The sequence below is a fragment of the Puma concolor genome, chromosome D2 (genome assembly GCF_028749965.1).
Source record: "Puma concolor isolate L17-30 chromosome D2, mPumCon1.1.hap2, whole genome shotgun sequence".
Taxonomy (NCBI): domain Eukaryota; kingdom Metazoa; phylum Chordata; class Mammalia; order Carnivora; family Felidae; genus Puma; species Puma concolor.
In genome coordinates, this window is record NC_141677.1 from 82,837,379 (window position 1) to 82,856,047 (window position 18,669).

Genomic DNA, 18,669 nt, shown 5'->3' on the forward strand with positions numbered 1-18,669 from the left:
GTGTAGCAAGCATGGTTGCCACCGCTAGGAGAATTCTGTCCCGTGACTCCCCACCAATGCCTGACAGTGTCCCCGTTCCAAGAGGCCTGTGGCTCATGTTGGAGGAAACTCCCTTGACCCTCTTTTGCTACGGGGAAAAGAGGGTGAAGGGAGTCTCGCAGCGTTCTCCAGAACCAGGTCAACCCTCTCAACAAAGTACAGGCCTTTTTAAAAAAAACTGAAAGGGAGCGGCAAGGACCCCTTCTCTGCCCCCGGGAATGGCTCAACGCTCCACCTGGAAACAAGGCCCCTGTGGAAGCCCCAGTTTAAATCCAGCTCCGTTTACTGCTTATCCCTCTGCAGAACCTCTCTGTTCATTCATTCGCTCAAAACGCAATTGGCAATGCTGTGTTAGGGACCTGGGAAGCCAAACTAGTGAGAAATGCCTTTTGCCTTCAAAGACTGTTCTGACTGGTAGGACAAACGGATAACTCGGGACTATTGAACAGTGTTGATTGGTTACTTAACCTATTTTAATCATCACTGGGTTGTTTGTGAACTATGACGTTATTTACAGATGCATTTGATGTGATCACAGTATTGTGCGAACGTAATGCGGCCATTCGATTTAAAGTCCCGAATCTATGGAGGAGGAAACTGTCGTGTATAAAGGTTAAGTGACTTCCGCATGGTCACAGGGCAAGAGGTGGGTCAGAGCCCACACCAGACCTGTTGGGGAATACAGCCTGTGGCTTTAACTCTGACTCCTAAGCTTTGGGTTCAGCATCTGTTAAGTGAAAGTCAAGTACAAATCTCCCAGGTGATAGTGAGCACTAAATAAGCTAATAACAGTGCTTCCCTCACCCATGGGATTCCTGGTGTTTGTTAAGATTTCAAATCCCCTGGTATTTGCACTGGACATTGTTATTTGGAAGGTCTGGGAAGTTTTCTCAAGTACTCAAGTGGTTCTGAGTTCCCAGAACTTTCAGAAAACGCTGTGTAAGAGAATTAAAAATTGATTCCTTTGAAGTCAGTGGGACAGCCTAGTTTTAGGATGAGTCCAGCTGCTGGCCTCTCGAATCTTTCTGACTGGGCAAATTTTTTTATTTATAACGGACCTCATCTGTGCTCTGCACTGGGCTAGGGGCTTTTTTCTCTTCTCATGATTCATTTCTTTTTTGTTCTTTTATATTCAGCTGTTACTCTTGACTGTAGAAATCCTGTGTGTGTGTGTGTGTGTGTGTGTGTATGTGTGTGTGTGTGTGTTTTAACCTGGAAGTTGCAAAACTCTTTCCAAAGGGCTAAATGTACCCCCAAGACTGTCCTTGCTTTGTTTTTGACTGAATGAAAGAAAACAGCCAATGCGGGGGGTGGGGGGCGGGGGGGGGGGGGAAGAAAGACAGGAAGGAAAATCCTAGCCACAGCCCTGGTTTCTTAACCATTTAATTTCCCATGTCTGTGAAGCAAGGAGTCTGGACTGACACTCTATCCATAAAGACTCTGTGCCCATCCATAACAGCCAGCTAGGCAGACAGAATCTTACGTCCGGCAGATGGTTGGCCTTTGGATGGGAACTCTGCCTCCTCGTTCACAGGAAATGGAAACCGACGTGGCATCCAGTATTGGATTGTTAGGTCAGGGTACGGGGTCAGAGGCCAGGATCTGCTCATTAAAATTTCAGATAGATGGTTTCTTGTCCCTTCCTTTCCAGAAGAACTGACCTTTGCAATACCGTTTCCTGTGTGCTATTTTTGTTTAACAGCCTGGGCATTCATGAACAGGGCACTTATTCCTTACCCAAGCTCACATTTAGTTCAAACCGCTCTGAGTAAAGCCGATGAGCAATGGAGGCAGATGTTCCTAAGCCAGGATTTTACAGGTCGCCACTCTGACTTCTGTGAAGGGTCAGCCTCCTCGCAGCTCGACCTGTTGATGGAGCTTCAGACACAGGCTTCCAGAGCAGCTTTTATCTATCCAAGCACAGCTCCCCAGGCTTGCTGCAAAAGTAAACAAACACAGTCACCCCACGATTAAGATTCTTGGAAACCTTTTTAATTCCATCTCGTGGCGGGGGCTTGAAACTCATGACTCTCTGTCTGCGATAACGTGGAGTCTGTTTGCTTTTCATAGGTCTTGCTTCCAGAACCCATGCCCCACCTCAAGAGGCTGCTCCAGTTCTCACTCAAGAGCACTGAACAAAGAATGCTTTGGTGGAGGGGCGGGGGGGGGGGGGGGGATCAGGGACTCGAGAGGGCTCCGGGTCAGAAGGGACATGGAAGGCCATTTGGACCAGCTCCCTCCACCCCCATCTACACTCAACTGCAGTGCCCAACCGACCATCCACGACTTCCTTGTATACCTACTGTGACGGCGAACTCATTCCTCATTACTCAAGAGAGACCATTTTAAGTACCCCAAGTGACTGACAATATCCAGGAGGAACAGAGAGCCACCCCAGGGCCAGAATGCCAGCTGCTGAGATGTCCCCCTCCACCCCCACCGCTGTCCCTTCCCACTGTCACTGGGCCAGGGTGAATAAAAAGACGGCACTCAAGAAAAGGTGAACAGAGAATCTCAAAAATAAACACAAACTCACGAGAATGACCAAATATTTGAAGGTCCTCCTTCATTCAAGAAATAAAGCTTAATCCCCTTCCCTTTTCGTGTGGGCTGGGCTTGGAGATTCGTTCTGATGAATAAAATATGGCCCAGGGCACCTGGGTGGCGCAGTCGGTTAGGCGTCCGACTTCAACCAGGTCACGATCTCACGGTCCGTGAGTTCGAGCCCCGCATCGGGCTCTGGGCTGATGGCTCAGAGCCTGGAGCCTGTTTCCGATTCTGTGTCTCCCTCTCTCTCTGCCCCTTGCCCGTTCATGCTCTGTCTCTCTCTGTCCCAAAAATAAATAAACGTTGAAAAAAAAAAAAATTATAAAAAAAAAAAAAAAAATATGGCCCAAGTGCCCATGCAGGACTGAGACTATATAGCATGAAAGGCTGGAGTGACTCAGGTCACTCACTCCGAAGAAAACCAGCTGTCACGAAGACTTTCCAGCAGTCCAACGGGGAAGAACTGAGATAGGAAAGGGAGGTCTCCTGTCATCAGCCACGTGAATGAGCCTTCATGGAAGCCATCTTCCAGCCCAGTCAAATTTTTCAATGAAGGCAGGCCCAGGGCAGTATCTGAAGGACCCCACGGCCCAGCCACCCTCAGGCACAGACACTGCACGAGATAATGGACGTTTATTGTTTTGAGCCACTTATTGGGGAGGGGGGCGGGGGGGGGGGGAGGGTGATTTGCTGAGCAGTAATAGTTAATCGGCGTTTCACAAAGCAAACATTCCATTTCTACTAGAAAGGATTTCACTATGAAGGGCACCTCCCTTGTTTGAGCTTTGAGTACAAGTTACAGACAGATGGCCCTAGGCCTCAGCTAAATAGCAGCATGACTGTCGAAGTACCTTCCATTTACTGTCACAGGCGACCCGGTTTGTGAACAAATTGTACCGTCATCCCATCTGTAGATTGACACACCTTTTATGTGGCGAGAGGGTGCAGGAGGGGGAGGCGAGCGCACAAGCTTGGTTCTACAGCTTGACTCAGTTCCTTCTATGAAGGACGGTTGAACATGTGATTGAAGCCACAGTGACGGACGGTATACCCACCAGGACAGCCATGACCAGCAGAGCATGCCATCCAGGGGTATGGAGTTTCACCAGCTTCTCGGAGTATTTGCGAATCAGATGGCAGTGACCTGATCTAAACAGCCACTTTCCGGAAGTTGTGATACATTTTTTACCAGCTGCCTAAGAACCTGCAGGCGTTTGCTGTCGACGTGTCTTGAACACATCAAAGAGAAAATGAGATGAAAAGGTCATGCCTGCTCCTGGATGGAGGGACCCATCAGGAGAAGCACAAGAGGCTCCCACCCATCAAGGCGGGCCACTCCCTCCTCAGGTTTCTGCTCTGGAAAGATGCATGGGTTCCCAGAAGCCAGGCGAGCTGGGATTGGTGGGGCCTCTGGAGACAAGCCAGGCCCTCCGTAATCAGTCTGGCCTAGTCCCCAGTAGGCTTCCTCCCAGGGAGGGGCTGGCCCTGTTTTACAATAACCCCAGGGAAGGCCATTCCAAGACGTGCATATGTTTCTGAAACTCCTCCTTTACCTAATCTCTCTTGTGGCAAATTAGGCCGTTTGCCTCTTAGTCTGTGCTCTTGAAATTGGAAAATAACTGGGCACCGGCCCCCCTCTATGTATTGGAATACAGTCCCCCTTTCGTCTTTACTGTTTTAGGCAAATCAACCCCAATTTCTTTAACTCGCCCCATGGGTCCTATCCTTGCTCTCTTTAATCATGTTTTTTGCTCTGCTTTGGAGCCTCTCCAGTTTCCTGATTTCTCTTAAACTGTGGAGGCAAAATGTGGCCACGGAGCTCCAAGACGGGTCTGCACGAGGCTGCGGGGAGCGGAGGCTGCTTTATTGTGTCGGCTTTATCGGTGGTGGGGTCTCTCCTCTTCGGAGCCGGACTATTTTCTACTTTGGGGGTGAGGAACTATTCCGGGCAGCACCGGGGAGGCCGGCTGCTCTGATGTGGGTGAGGCCGGCCCTCCATCGCATCCACGGCATCCCTTAACTGTGGCAATGCAGCCCTCCTTTTCACTGTATCTACTTCAGCCGGCGCCCTGGATCTCAGTTTTCTATGCTTCTTTGATGGGCCTCCTTCTATGCGGGCCTTTCTCCCATTAACCACTCCTCACCGGACTCATGCAGAAAAGCCAACTCAGAGTTCTAGGGCCTTGGGTCCATTGTTCTTCCTCCCGTACTGAGCTCTGGTCTAGGATCTGATGGAGCTTTAATTTTGTCGCAGTTACCCAGCACTTGACATTTGTCATTACCACCGTGTCCTGGTCCAGGAGCAGCCCGCCCCACTGCCCCAAGCCTGCCAACTTAGGTCCGTAGCAGTGAGAAAGTGCGCCCCGGCCTCCCTGGATAAACACGGCCAGGGTTTCTTTCTCTGAGCAGGAATATCGCCTAATATTCTTAGGCAATATTCCCGAGGGGGTATTCAGCTGTCTTTGTCCTAGGCTGAGCTGAAGAATAAAAAGTAGTTAAGCAAACATCCCCAGAGCTCCTTCTGTGTCCTGTGCTGGAGGCGAGGGACACAGACAACAGCCCCCACTCTCCCGCCCCACCTAACTGTGTGACAGAATGGCTCTGAGCCTACCTAACATAGTCGTAATGGACAGCCTCTGTCCTGCATCTGTCTGCTCTGCCCTCTGGCCCCCAGGATCTCGTCGACCCCAGAGTCCTATTCATTACCCTTCTTTTGAAGGAGGAGAGGGAGGCTCTGAGGAGTGACTTGGTCAGATTTAAAAGCAGTGCAGCTGGGATAGGAAGCCGGGTGTGTCAGACTCCAAGGATACTCCATCTCATTTCCTCTCTGCTGAACCCTTTCTTTCTTCCTCTCTCCCTCAACCACACCCTTCCAATTAGTCATAAAGTCCCATCCACTCAGCCCCAGGAATCGCTCCTGAGTCCGTCACCAACCCCCCTCCAGCCCGAGGGCCAGGTAACCATGGCGCCTCCCCTGGATGACCCCAGGGCCAGGTAACCACGGCGCTTACCTCTGATGAGGCTCACAGTGCTTCCCCTGGATGACCCCAGGGCCGGGTAACCACAGTGCCTCCCCTGGATGACAGTCTCCGGCCCCTCGAGCTTGATTTGCTCTCATTCCAGCTCCTGCTGTTGCAAAAGCACCTTTAAAATGAAAATCAGACAAAACTTCACTGAGTCCTCATGGCCTTTAGTAACACATCAAATCTCCTTCGCGGGATACTCAAGGCCATTTGGGATTTGAGAACCGCCAGAGTTCCCAACCTCATCTCTCTCCTCCCCCCACCCCCTCCCCGGCCCCATCCTTTAGCCACGTGGGACCACTGGACATTTTCAAAGTGTTTAACATTTCATGGCTGTCCATGCTTCTCTTAATGTCTGAATGTCCTTCTCCTCCTTTCTGATCCGCCCTTCAAAGCCCAGAGTGGCGCCATTTCCTCCGCACTGTTTTTTTTCTACTACTCCAAGCAAAATGGAGACTTAACTCTCTTTCTGTGTCTCCACTGCTGACATCAGGCTTACCACTTTGTACCATAATTATTGTTATGCGAGCCTGCCTGCCTTACTGGATGGGGAGCCCCTCAGAGGTAGGGCCCCTTGACCTATTACTATTATATCTGATATGCCCATGCCTCGCCCAGGGCCTGGCAAAAAAAAAAAAAAAAAAAAAAAAAAAAAAAAAAAAAAAAAAAGAAGGCCCAGCAATTTCTGGTTCAGTGGATAAATGAACCAATGTGTGACTGTGTTCCCACTTGGGTCTTTAAGACTTTTGCTCTCCATACAGCCTGCCAGGCCAGGCTCAAGGATAGTGATTCCATGTAAGCACATTTATTGCTGAGGTCCAAGAAGATAAGTAGGCAATATTTCATTTCTTTCCCAAGCCATTCCCCCAATAACCTCTGTAATTAGTCCAGTTAAGGCCCATTACCATTGCAAATCAAGTTAGGACTGATTTCCACAGTGTTAGCAGTCTGTATCAGGACATGTTTTATTTTCTCAAATCTTCCACTTTTAACTCAGTCTGTTACTTCTGGTGCTGTTTTTAAATGTAAGAGAAAATCAAACCGTTTTAAAACTCCAAACAACCGCAAACTGTTTTGTGCTAGTAATCAGACAATGGATAAAGATTGTGGTTATGTAGAGCTATTGCCAACAATGGAAAAAATAAATAACAGCATGAGTCAGAATAATTCGAAACCAGAAATGTGTGTTGGTAATAACTCAGAAAGTCAAATGGAAGGGCCGTGGTCACAAAATCAAAGTTGATGTGTTTGTTTTTTGTTTTTCTTCATTATAATCCATTAGAGAGCCCCTTCTACCTGGTAGAGTGCCAAGAAACCTTACAACATCTAGTATTGGGAAATCAAACCCCGGCACCTTCAGGAAAATGCTGTCTGTCTTGGGGGCAGGATGCAGACAGTCTTGTGTGCCATATGGAAAAATGACCCACAGTGATGAGGAAGCAATGTATCATTGAAGAGGGGACCGTTAAAGTCAGGGAAAAGCCATTGCCGCAGCCTAATCCTTCTAGGCACATTTCCAGCAGCACAGGGGGAATGGCAGCCTCACTCTGGGTGGGGGTGATGTGGAACCGGATCCCATGACCAACTGCACTGCATGGGAATACCAGAAGCATTACCAATAGTGTGGTTTTGCTACTCAAAGCCAGCTGCTTATCCACCTTCACGGAAGCAAGAAAGTACCCCGCTTCATCATCCCCCGAAAGAATGTTGTCCCCCGTCCTGTGTTAGGCATCCTAATGACATCAGGCTTCAATCTGCCGGCTTGGTCCCCATGACCCGCGACCACGATCTCCATCCTAGAGGTGGCCATCCTGGAGAAAGAAAGCAATGGGACAACAGAGTGTCAGTGTCACCCTCCCACCCCCTAAAGGGCGGTCCTTCAGGCCTTAAGAGAAACAGGCATCAAGGGTCTAAACATGCACCCTCTCTAGAGCTGAACCCCACCCCCTTCTTCTGCTTCGATTTACGGCAACTGACCTATTTCACTGCTCCTTTACCGACCTACTTTGGAGTTCTATTTTGGAGAGTGACACAAAAGTCCCGTGCATCCCTGCAGAAGAAGAAACGGGCACACGGGCACACGCGTGCACACAGCCCAGAAATCAAGGCCAGAGCGGTCTTCCACACAGGAGCCTCTGCTTCCTGTCACAAAAACGCTTGCCAGCACTTTAAAAAGGGTCAACGGTGCTTTCAGAAGTGAAAATACATACATGATCATTTATTAGATGCTTACGTTCTGGGAAAATACCTTCGGGGCCATGTCAGTGCATGTTGTTGGACAGCCTCCTGGCCCAAACAGAAGCCAGCAACAGATACCTGAGTCATGGCAGATCTGGATGCGAATGCCCTCCCCGAACGCGCCCTGCTGAGTGTCACTTGAATCGGAGGCTGTATATCTGAGCTGTCACCCCGCCGTAACTGGTGGACTAAAATTACGTATCTGTTCTACGAGGGAGAATTATAGTCTGGGTAGCAGATGACCAACATGTGGTTCCCCAAGTGCTAGTTGTGGGTCCGCTGACAACCATCTATGGTAACAGCCATTACCATTTGCTGAGCGCTTCTTGTGGTCCACACACCTCACCTGTATTATATATAAATCTCTCTACTACTCTGTGAGGTATGTTTTAGTGTCCCATTTTTACAGATGAAAGACTGACGCCCAGTGACACTAAATAAGTCATTCCAGACCTCCTAACCACTAAGCAGCAAACCCAAAGAAGGACCCACACCCAGGTCTGCCCCGTACGAACATCTGCATCTTCTTCCCCTAAACCAGATTGCCTCTTCTAAAAGCAGATTCCACCCATATTTAGAGTTAAATCCTGTGATCATCCCGCGGCCAGTGAGCCATTTGGTTTCTGTCCCTTACCACCTATAAAAATGGGAGGGCTCTTTAACATTGATAGATTTTTAGGTCAATTAAAAATGGAAAGACATTAAATGCCATGTGGTGTCCTGGTTCACATTCTGGAAGAGAAAAGGGACATTAGTGGAAAAAACTAGCGAAATCCAAATAAAGGCTGGAGTTTAGTTGATAGTGATGTACCAGTGTTGGTTTCCTGGTTTTGACAAATGTACCGTGTTATTTTAGGTGTTTATAATAGGGAAAACTGTGTAAAGAGGACGTGAGAACACTCTGTACTATCTTTGCAGCTTTTCTGTAAGTCTGAAATGATTCCAAAATTTAAACGTTGACTTTTGTAAAAAGGGACATCTAAATAAATAAAAGGAAAAGAAGGGAGAAAATAGTAGTTCTCTTCCTGTGGTTTCTGACTGTCGAGATTTGAACCAAGTATTTATTGCAGGCTGGACAGACGTGTGGACTGACAATTTCAGCTACACATCAGTACTCTCAGATGAACACAGTTATTTAAATAAATTCATTTAAAAGTGCCACCAAACGCATTGTAGTTTCTTTGTCCTTGTAGATTTTCTTAACAAGTTCCTAAGGTGGAACCGTTTAATATAAAGATTTTTAACATTACAAAGTGATCTCAAAGGCTAAGTGGAACAAAATGTGCATAGCATGTTACCATTTATCCAGGAAGATGTGATATGAAAATATGAGTATGTGTAAAATGTTATGCTATTATTATATTGTTTTGTAAACAAAAGGATAAACCATAAAATTGTTTAAAACTATTCCACATAAGGGGACAAAGGATCATGACAGAGAAGGAGTAGGTTAGCCTTCTCCGAATATACTTTGGTTTGTACATCTGATTTTGAAATCGTGAAAATACTTACACAGTTATAGAACAAATTAAAATATTAAAAAAATCAGTCCTCAAAAGTCGAAAGCAAAGTGAAACAAACTTAGCTATATACTGATTTGTGGCCTGACCACAAAGACAGAAACTATTCCACGTGACTTCAAACATGAACTTGACTGCACACCCTTCATTAGACACAGACTAAGAACAAAACAATGTACAAAAAGGAAAAACAAAGGGTTTTTACTGATCATGTCATGGACTATAGGGTTAGGGTTGTTATTCTGAGATTTCCAATTGATGGGATCAAGTGAAATGCCCCTTAAATTCTAATTCAGAGTATTCTTAGGAACTCATTATACATTGTGTTTTAAAAAAACATATCTTCCAGGGGTGCCTGGGTGGCTCAGTCCGTTAAGCGTCGGACTGCAGCTCAGGTCAAGATCTCACAGTCTCTGAGTTCAAGCCCCTCGGGCTCTGTGCTGACAGCGCAAAGCCTGGAGCCTGTTTTGGATTCTGTGTCTCCCCGTCTCTCTACCCCTCCCCTGCTTGCTCTCTCTCTCTCTCGCTCAAAGATAAAGATTTAAAAAATTTTTTTAAACATACCTTCCAGCTTTATGCACTGAAAAGGTCTGGAAACAATGACCGTCTAATCACTAAAGAACGTGTCCAGTGCCTAGACTACGGTCTCCAAGGGCCACGTGCATTAAATGCCACCAGGGCTTCTTGGAGAAATGGTGGAATCCAGACCTGGGAGAAGGATTATAGGAGGTGAACCTGGAAAATCTTGTCCTATCATAAAAGGAAGCTATGAAACACCACTGGAGTCAAGCCAAAAGGAACCAGGAGCTAACCTGACCAGGCCCCCATTAGTCAAAGATAAAATAATTTGAACATCAAAAATAAAAACTTAGTGGAATGCCTGGGTGGCTCAGATGGTTAAGTGGCTGACTCTTGGTTTTGGCTCAGGTTATGATCTCACAGCCATGGGATCGAGCCCCACATCGGGTTCTGGGCTAGGTGTGGAGCCTGCTTAAGGTCCTCTCTCTCCCTCTCTCTCTGTCCCTCTCCTCAACGTGTGCATGTGCGTGAGTGTGTGCTCCTGTAATCTCTCAAAATAAATACATAAACTTTAAAAATAATAATAATTGGGGCACCTGGGTGGCTCAGTTGGTTAAGCAGCCGAGTCTTGATTTTGACTCAGGTCATGGTCTCACAGTTGGTGAGTTCAAGCCCTACTTCGGGACCTTCACTGTCAGCACGGAGCCTCCTTGGGATTCTCTCTCCCCCTCTCTTTCTGCCTCTCTGCCTCTCTCTCTCAAATAAATAAATGTCAAAAAATTAAAAATAAAAATAATAAAACCTTAGTAAATTGAACATAAAAACACATTTGTGTTCATGAATTCATTAGAATAGATAAAAACAAACAAAAACCACCTCTTTGTTTGCTCAGGACGCTAGGGAACCAACTCACTATTTTGAAAATAGGTTAATGAAGACAAAGATGATCCTGACTGCTGTATGAACTCTCCCTTTGGGTGTTGAAATAGTTGATGAAGGGAAGTTTGTGTCTAGAGAAGTAGACAAGGTAATCAATGAAAAGGGGACAATACAATTAGAGTGTCACTGGTTTTGCAACCCCCAGTGAAATAACAAATCTAGGAACGATCATGGCTGCTAATGTTTCTGAGATGACCAGACATTGTGCCTCCTGATGAAAGGACACAGTACTTTTTCCGAATCCAGCGTGGATTTTAAAAAATATAATGAGCAGAATGGCACCTGGTGGCTCAGTCGGTTAAGGTCCGACTTTGGCTCAGGTTATGATCTCATGGTTCATGGATTCAAGCCCCGCATCGGGCTCTGTGCTGATGGCTCAGAGCCTGGAGCCTGCTTTGGGTCCTGTGTCTCCCTCTCTCTCTGCCCCTTCCCCACTCACGTTCTGTCTCTCTCTGTCTCTCAAAAATAAATAAACATTAAAAAGTTTTTTAAAAATATAATGAGCAGAGAAAAATACTCACAGACACCCTGGGGATGCAGCTAGCTAAGTCTGGACAGTGGGCAACCAGGGCAGTGTCATCCAGCAAGGGTTCCCAGGCTGGCAATCGGCATCACTGGGGAGCTTGTGAGAATGCAAATTCTCAGGCCCTACCCCAGAACTACTTAATCAGGAATCTCTGAGGCTGGGCCCAGAGATCTGTATTTTAGCAAGCTCTTCATGCTTGTTAATTCTTTTGCATGCTAAAGTGTGAGAAGCACTGATATCCAGGGGAAGCAATCTGATTACTTCAATAAATGAACTGCAAAAAAAAAAAAAAAAAACAAGAAGAAAACTTCTGGATTTGTAAAGATTTTTTAAAAAACCAGCAATATGCAGTATGTGAACTTTGTTTGGCTCCTGATTTGTAAACACCAACTTGATATTTGATATTAAGAAGTTATTGTTCATTTTTGAAGGTACGATAGCGGTCTTGTGGTTACATTTCAAAGAGTCCTTTCTTTAAGCAAAAATGTACTCGTATGTTGTGCATGAAACGATGTCAGTATTTGAGATTTGTTTGTAAGTGATTCTGGGGTGGGAGGAGGGGAAACAGGCAGCGATAGGCCAGAAACAATATTAGCCACGTCTTCGGAACTACTGAGGCTGGGGGTTGGAGGCATGGGAGCTCCCCATACGACTCTCTCTCTCCCTTTTTCAATATTTTTCAAGCTTTCTATAATAAGATGGTTTTTCAAAAAAGGACTGGCTCAGGAAAATAATATAGCAAATATAACAAAATGTTACCAATTGTTACCTGGATTGATGGATGTATTAGGGTGGTTATTACATTTTTTTCTGTACTTTTCGACGTGCTTGAAAATGCTCGTAAGTCAATAAAAAAACTTCCCTGGGAAAAAATCTGAAGTAGGTGCTCATGCTTAAAAAGCGGGCATCACTGTAGAAAATTCACATCACCGTGCTGTGTGCGAGACGAGCTCCACGCGGTCTCTGCCCAGTTCTGGGCCCTTTCTGCTCCTCTGCCTTCTGGAACCAGAGCATCTGGGAAGAAAATCTCTGCCCCAGCCGATCTGCTCCTAATTCCAACAAACGTGAGGGTCCTTTACGCGTCCTGGGACGTTAAGTGATAACGTTCTGTTCCGTGTATTTGTTAGTTCGTTTGGTAGCTTCGTCTTTTTTGCTGCATACGATTCCATCATAGGGATATACCTCAAATTATTTAATGGAAACTTGGGTTGTGTCCAGTTTTTAAGTGTTGTGAGTAGACCGTCAACAAGCATTCTCGTGAGTGCCACGTGCCGGGCATGGGCACACACCTACCTGGGGTGTCCACCCAGGAGTGGGGTTCCTGCCTCGTGGGAACATCGTGACCCTATATTTACCTTTAGCAGGTACCTGGCAAAGCAGTGCTGAGGTCGTGGCCGCCGCGCCTCCCACCAGCAACGCATGGACGTCCCAGCTGCTTCCTCTTCGCGGTGACACAACTGCCACCGTATTTTGCCATTCTGTTATCACCCTGGTTTAGAAGCCCCCCTCGAAAGTGTCCCGTGTTCTTCTGCAGAACTGGCGCCCCTCCTCTGGCTCCTCCCTCTGTTGCAGCTCCTAACGTCTCCGCGGAAGCATCTGGTTCCTGAGGGTCACCTGTCATTAGAGTCCAGACCCCTCAAGTGCAGGGCACCGCCTTATTCCTCTCGGCATCCCGGGGAGGTGTCGGCCCGGCGCACAGTCCCTGCTCAGTTGTTTGATTCAATGAGGAAATGAATGGATTCATCGGCCAATCCGTCAACGTTCTTAAGACCTAAGAGCCTATTTACCTGGCAGGACTTGGTACGCATTTCATATAAACAGCTAAACTCTTGGGGCCATGTGAACCTGTTTTCCATAGCTACAACACACAGGAAAATTTGGCCTGAAATTCAGAGGAGTCTCAGGGATCGGACGTGTTTTCCCTCTCCAAGGCCTCCCGTGCACCAGGACGGGAGGCACGGAGAAACAGGGCTCACCTGCCAGAAAGGTGCTGCCTTGCTTGGCCCCAAGCTTCGATAGCGTGGATCCCCCTGGCCACCATCTTGCCACAAACACAGAAAACAGCATCTGCACACTCAGGTCTTCAGTCCTTGCACCGACCGGCAATCTTCTCTTCGTGGAGGTTTAGCGACGCACCAACGCCACCCCGCGCTGACCCCGTCTCTGAGTCCAGGAATTCTCGGAAGCGACCTCGTGGTCCAGACGCGCACGCCACGAGGAGAATGATCGCGGAGACGCCACGTGGGTCATGTCCGACAGACACGTGCACGTAACGGCTGCCATCGGGCGGAGGGGGGGTGGAAGATCCACTGCCGGGGGAATACCCCGTGTAGATCGTTGTAACCACCAGCAACGAAATGACAGAGCCCTTCTCCAGGCCACTATCTGGCTTTCGCTGAACTTCTGCAAGACGATTACACCGGTGGGCTGACCCCTGCCACTTGGGTTGTGAGCGTTTCTGTATGCAGAGGGTGCTGCAGAATGGGAAAAACATCACGGAGACCGAGTGCTGACAAAAGCAGAGCCGGGAGAAAGGTTGCGGAGGTCAGAACGTGTTACCTGCATCCCCTCAAGTCACACCAGCCTGGGGGGGAGGGGGGAGGCTGCATCGTTGCATTTATCTGCATTTCCACTGCATTTGCAATGGCGGCTCTTGCGCCCCTGAAGGCACAAGACTCAGCCCTTTACTTCCAGGTGGCTCCTAAGACTGTCACATGTGTGATCCGAGCAAATGCCCTCGGCCTCCACTGGCCCCTCCCCTCCCTGGTGTGGTCCCCAGCCCCATCTTCCTGCAGCTGCGCACAAGAAAACACCAGAAGGGCCAGATGCCCTGTGCCGGCCCCAGCAGCATGCGCTGCGACAGGTGACCCGTCAGGCCACCTCGTCTGCAAATGTCCCCTGGGGATTGTAGTGTCAGTTCAGGCTGAAAAAAAAAAAAAAAAAAAAAGACGGCGGTGGGAGTCTCCCCACACTTACCTGCCCTGTTCCCCCAAGGAAAGCAGGCCCTGCATGGCTGGCCCTCGTTTCTCCGGCTTGCGGGGGTAGCTTACTTCTGCCGGGCAGACTCCTGGGCTTCGTGCTACAGGAGGAGAGAAGGGGCATAGGAGAACGGGAGAAAGGCCAGCAAGAGAGGTGACGGCTTCACCTGAAGCCTGTGACAGGGACACTGGGGAACACCTATGTAAGAAAGCTGGGGAGTGGGCAGAGCTAAGGGGTTGGGAGGGTGGCGCAAAGGTGCCTGATTTGGGAGGCAGAGGACAGCTGAATTGGGGGAAGCAAAAATGGGGACTCCAAATAACGGGGTGAAAGTTCCTGTTATGATTTAGAGCCCCCAGAAGGACCGGACTTCCTACGGATTCGTTTGTGGCTTTGAAACCATACTCCTTGAGAGTGACGCCAGCTGTGCCTGAGTAGGGCACATCCACAAGGCACGTCTCTTCCTAGGACTCAGATGTGAACAAATCTAACCACGGGGCGGCCTGCGTACTCAGCCTGGCCCGTCCTCTCAGATCTAAGCCAAGGCTTCCCAGGAGACCTGCAGGCTGAAGGACCCTGTCCCCCCCCAAAGGATGATTCTGGGCAGGAGGGCTGCCCCTACCCCCGTCTGCCCGCCCAGGTCAGTGTCCCCTCAGTGAGTAAGGCTGGGGGTTAGGCCGGAACAGAAATAAACATCCAAGAAGGGTTTCATCCAGCAGCTTTTCTCGCCCACCTGGGCTGGGCCCTGCAGCCCTGGAAAGAGCCCTTTCCCAGGAAGGCCAGAGTCACAAGAACTGTTCTCTGTCCTTAGTGACAAATTTGGCCAAAGCTCAAGCCCTAGTTAATTATTCAGATAAATTCGAACAACATCACATGGGCAGTTAGGTTTAGTTTTTTTTTTTTTTTTTTTTTTAATGTTTCTTTATTTTTGAGAGAGACAGACAGACAGAGTGTGAGTTCGGGAGAGAGAGAGGGAGACACAGAATCCGAAGCAGGCTCCATCCAGGCTCTGAGCTGTCAGCACACAGCCCTATGCGGGGCTCGAAACCACAAACCGCGGGATCATGACCTGTGCCGAAGTTGGACACTCAACCAACTGAGCCACCCAGGCGCCCCAAGATTAGTTCATTTTAACCCAATTAGGCTGAATATTTACGCTGCTTGGATTCATAGGCACACACACCGATGAAGGAACGTGAATACGTGACTGATGGGAGGGAGACTGTGGTGTTTGAAAGGTGTTTCCAAGCCCACGAATGTCTTATTCAATCGCCAGTGACACAAAATGATGCTAGCTAGTAGTGATGGGGGGAAAAGCAAGACTTAAATTACATATCCCATAAATTCTGTGTTTCTATTATTGTCCTATTTCCCTCTTTTTCTTTCTCTCTCTGGAGCCGTGTAACTAACTGAATATGAAAACTGAGAGAAAATACACCAAAGTATTCACACTGGTTACCTGGGGTTGATGGAATCATGGGTGACTTTTGCTTCCCTGTTAGAATTTTTTGCTATTTCAATTTTTTCTTAAATTATATTCAGTTAGCCTTTGCTATATACCAAACTACTCCAAAATGTAGCTGTTTTAAAACAAGGAACAAGAGGGGCGCCTGGGTGGCTCAGTCGGTTGAGTGACCGACTTCGGCTCAGGTCATGATCTCGCTGTCTGTGAGTTCGAGCCCCGCGTCAGGCTCTGTGCTGACAGCTCAGAGCCCGGAGCCTGCTTTAGATTCTGTGTCCCCCTGTCTCTCCGCCCCACCCCTGCTTGTGCTCTCTCTCTTTCAAAAATGAATAAGCAATAAAACCATATTTAAAAATAAATAACTAAAACAAGGAACAAGAAATGTTATTCCTCATGATTCTGCGGGCCGGCGGGCTGGTCATTGGGTGCAGGCCAGCTTGGTATGTTTCTGTAGTCACCCATCAACGAGGCTGGGTCAGGGTGGCCTCGCGTGAACAAATTCGAATTTCTGATGATCGGCAGGTTGGTTGTTTTCAGGGCTTGAGGTGGGTCGGGCATCTCTACATGGAGTCACTGCTCATTTTCCATGGGCCAGCCAGGGCTCGTCGTGTGATGGTCTCAGGGGTCCAAAGAGCAGGAGGAAAGGCCAAGTCCTACTGCCAACACTCTTTCCAAGCTTCCGCCTGAGTCACACTTGCTCCTGTCCATTGGCCAAGGTAAGTGACATGCCCACCTAGGATGGCAGGGTGAAACAGACCCTGCCCCAGGCAGCAAAGGCCAGGCACACGGCGGGGGGAGGGAAGCCATGGCTGTGTGGCAAGACATGCATGACCTTTGAAATCAGGAAGAAAGAAGCTCATTCTTACAGAAAGGATGGAAGAAATTTTTGTCAAGAGATTTGGAATTTTGGTTGAGAGTTCAAGAAGCCAGGGCTTTCTAAGGAAATGAGATGCTCACAGAAGTAGTGAGTCATTTGTAGGCAAGATCAATTACCATTTATTTTCAAATGACATGGCAGATACTCCTTCACCTCGTTTAAAAGGATTCCTTTTTCAAGGCCTTCTTCTTCATCAGTTAAAAAGAAATGTTTTTGGGGGGCGCCTGTGTGCCTCAGTCGGTTGACTCTTGATTTCGGCTTGGGTCATGATCTTGTGGTTCGTGAGTTTGAGCCCTCGGGCTCTGTGCTGACAGCAGAGAGCCTGCTTGGGGTTCTCTCTCCCTCTCCCTCTGTCTCTGCCCCTTCCCCACTCACTCTCTCTCTCTCAAAATAAGTATACACTTAAAAATTAATTAATTAATTAATTCAAAAAAAATGTTTGTGGGAGGCAGGATTTTGGTCCCCCGTGTTTATGCCTGTGAATAAGTTAAGTCACAAAAGGAGAGAAGTAAGCTTGCAGAAGGAAGTAAGGTTGCTAATTAGCTGACCATGAAATAGTGAGGTTATCCTGAATTTTCTGGGTGGGCAAAAGAGTCCGAGAGATGCGAGGGGAGAAGAGGCAGGGGGGATTTGAGGTTTCACGGAGCTCCGACTCACCGTTGCTGGATCTGAAGACAGAGGAGTGGCCATGGGTCAAGGAGAGTGAGTCAGCTGTCAGCTGACAGCCAGCAGGGACGCGGGGACCCCAAGGGAACCCACACGCAAGAAACTGACTTCTGCCAACAGATTGGATGAGCTTGGAAGTGGGTTCATCCCCAGAGCCCCCAGAAAGGAATCCAACCTCACGGACGCCTTTGTGTTCTCCTGCTGGGACCCATATCACACTTCCGACTTACGGAACTGCCAAATAATAAATCTGTGTTGCTTTCAGTTTGTGGTAATTTGTCGGAACGGCAGTTGGAAACCAGAGCAAGGTTCAGGATAAAAATTTTAGAAACTATCTAAAAAAGCACAAAGAAAAGAAAAAAAGCAAGAACCCCCCACCTATACTATTGTTACAGTGATCACATTTGACTTGAGATATATTTTTATCTGTTTAGCTATCTTAACCCAGTTTGAGAGCATACTGGACATACATCTTATAATTGATTTTTTTTTGTTTTTATTTAACAGATATCAATAGTATCCTGTGTCAATAAGTTGCTTTTTCCATCCCTGAAGACAGAACTGTCATCAGATACTAGAAGCATCCATGTGGAGGTCACACAGGATGTGGGAACTTAGCAGTGGTGGCCAGGACCTGCTTTCTGGAAGAGAGGGGGGTTTTGAAGAGTGAGTAGGAGTTTGGTAGGTGAAGACATTTAGGGTGACTTTCCCAGAAGGAGGAGTAGTGTGGACAAAGATTTGGAGGAATGAGCCCAGAGCACGTTGCCTGCAGCTTGCCCTTCTGGTCTAGAGGGTAGAGAAGGGGCTGGGAAGGGCAGGAGGAAGGCTGGGGTCAGACCACCGCCCCCCAGGCCCCTTGACACTGCTGTGCTTAAGCTCTGGGAAAGCAACACCTGAAAGACCATCCTCTTACCTGGGTCCTGTCGCTGTTTCCTTCGGGAGATGCCTTGTGGACAAGTGACTTAGGACTTGCCTGTGTACAAGGGCTGTAGGTGGGGCGTCTGGGAGGCTGTCGGTCAAGCGTCCGACTCTTGACTTCAGCTCAGCTCGTGATCTCACTGTTTGTGAGTTCGAGTCCCCTGCACTGAGGCTCTGCGCTGACAGCATGGAGCCTGCTTGGGATTCTCTCTCTCTCCCTCGCTCTCTCCCTCTCTCTCTGCCCCTCCCCCACTTGCATGCATGCTCTCTCTCTCTCTCTCATAATAAATAAAAATAAACTTTAAAAAAAGAAAAAGAAAAAGACCTGTGGCTGTTACTCCAGGGACGATCTGGGCAAACCGGGTTTTCCTAGAACGACAGTCCGACACCAGCAAACTGCATTCAGTGACAGTGGCTTC

The 18,669-nt window shown here is 48.1% G+C and overlaps 2 long non-coding RNA genes across 2 annotated transcripts; both read right to left on the minus strand.

Annotated features, from left to right (window-relative positions):
* Positions 1-485: 485 nt before the first annotated feature.
* Positions 486-5,818, minus strand: LOC147576229 (uncharacterized). Its single transcript, XR_015241921.1, has 2 exons — positions 5,598-5,818; positions 486-1,976 (listed from the first exon to the last, which is right to left on the minus strand). It is a non-coding gene; the product is annotated as an uncharacterized LOC147576229 (long non-coding RNA).
* A 1,452-nt stretch (positions 5,819-7,270) lies between these two features.
* LOC147576230 (uncharacterized) lies at positions 7,271-14,718 on the minus strand. Its single transcript, XR_015241922.1, has 3 exons — positions 14,328-14,718; positions 12,121-13,860; positions 7,271-7,420 (listed from the first exon to the last, which is right to left on the minus strand). It is a non-coding gene; the product is annotated as an uncharacterized LOC147576230 (long non-coding RNA).
* Positions 14,719-18,669: the final 3,951 nt, after the last annotated feature.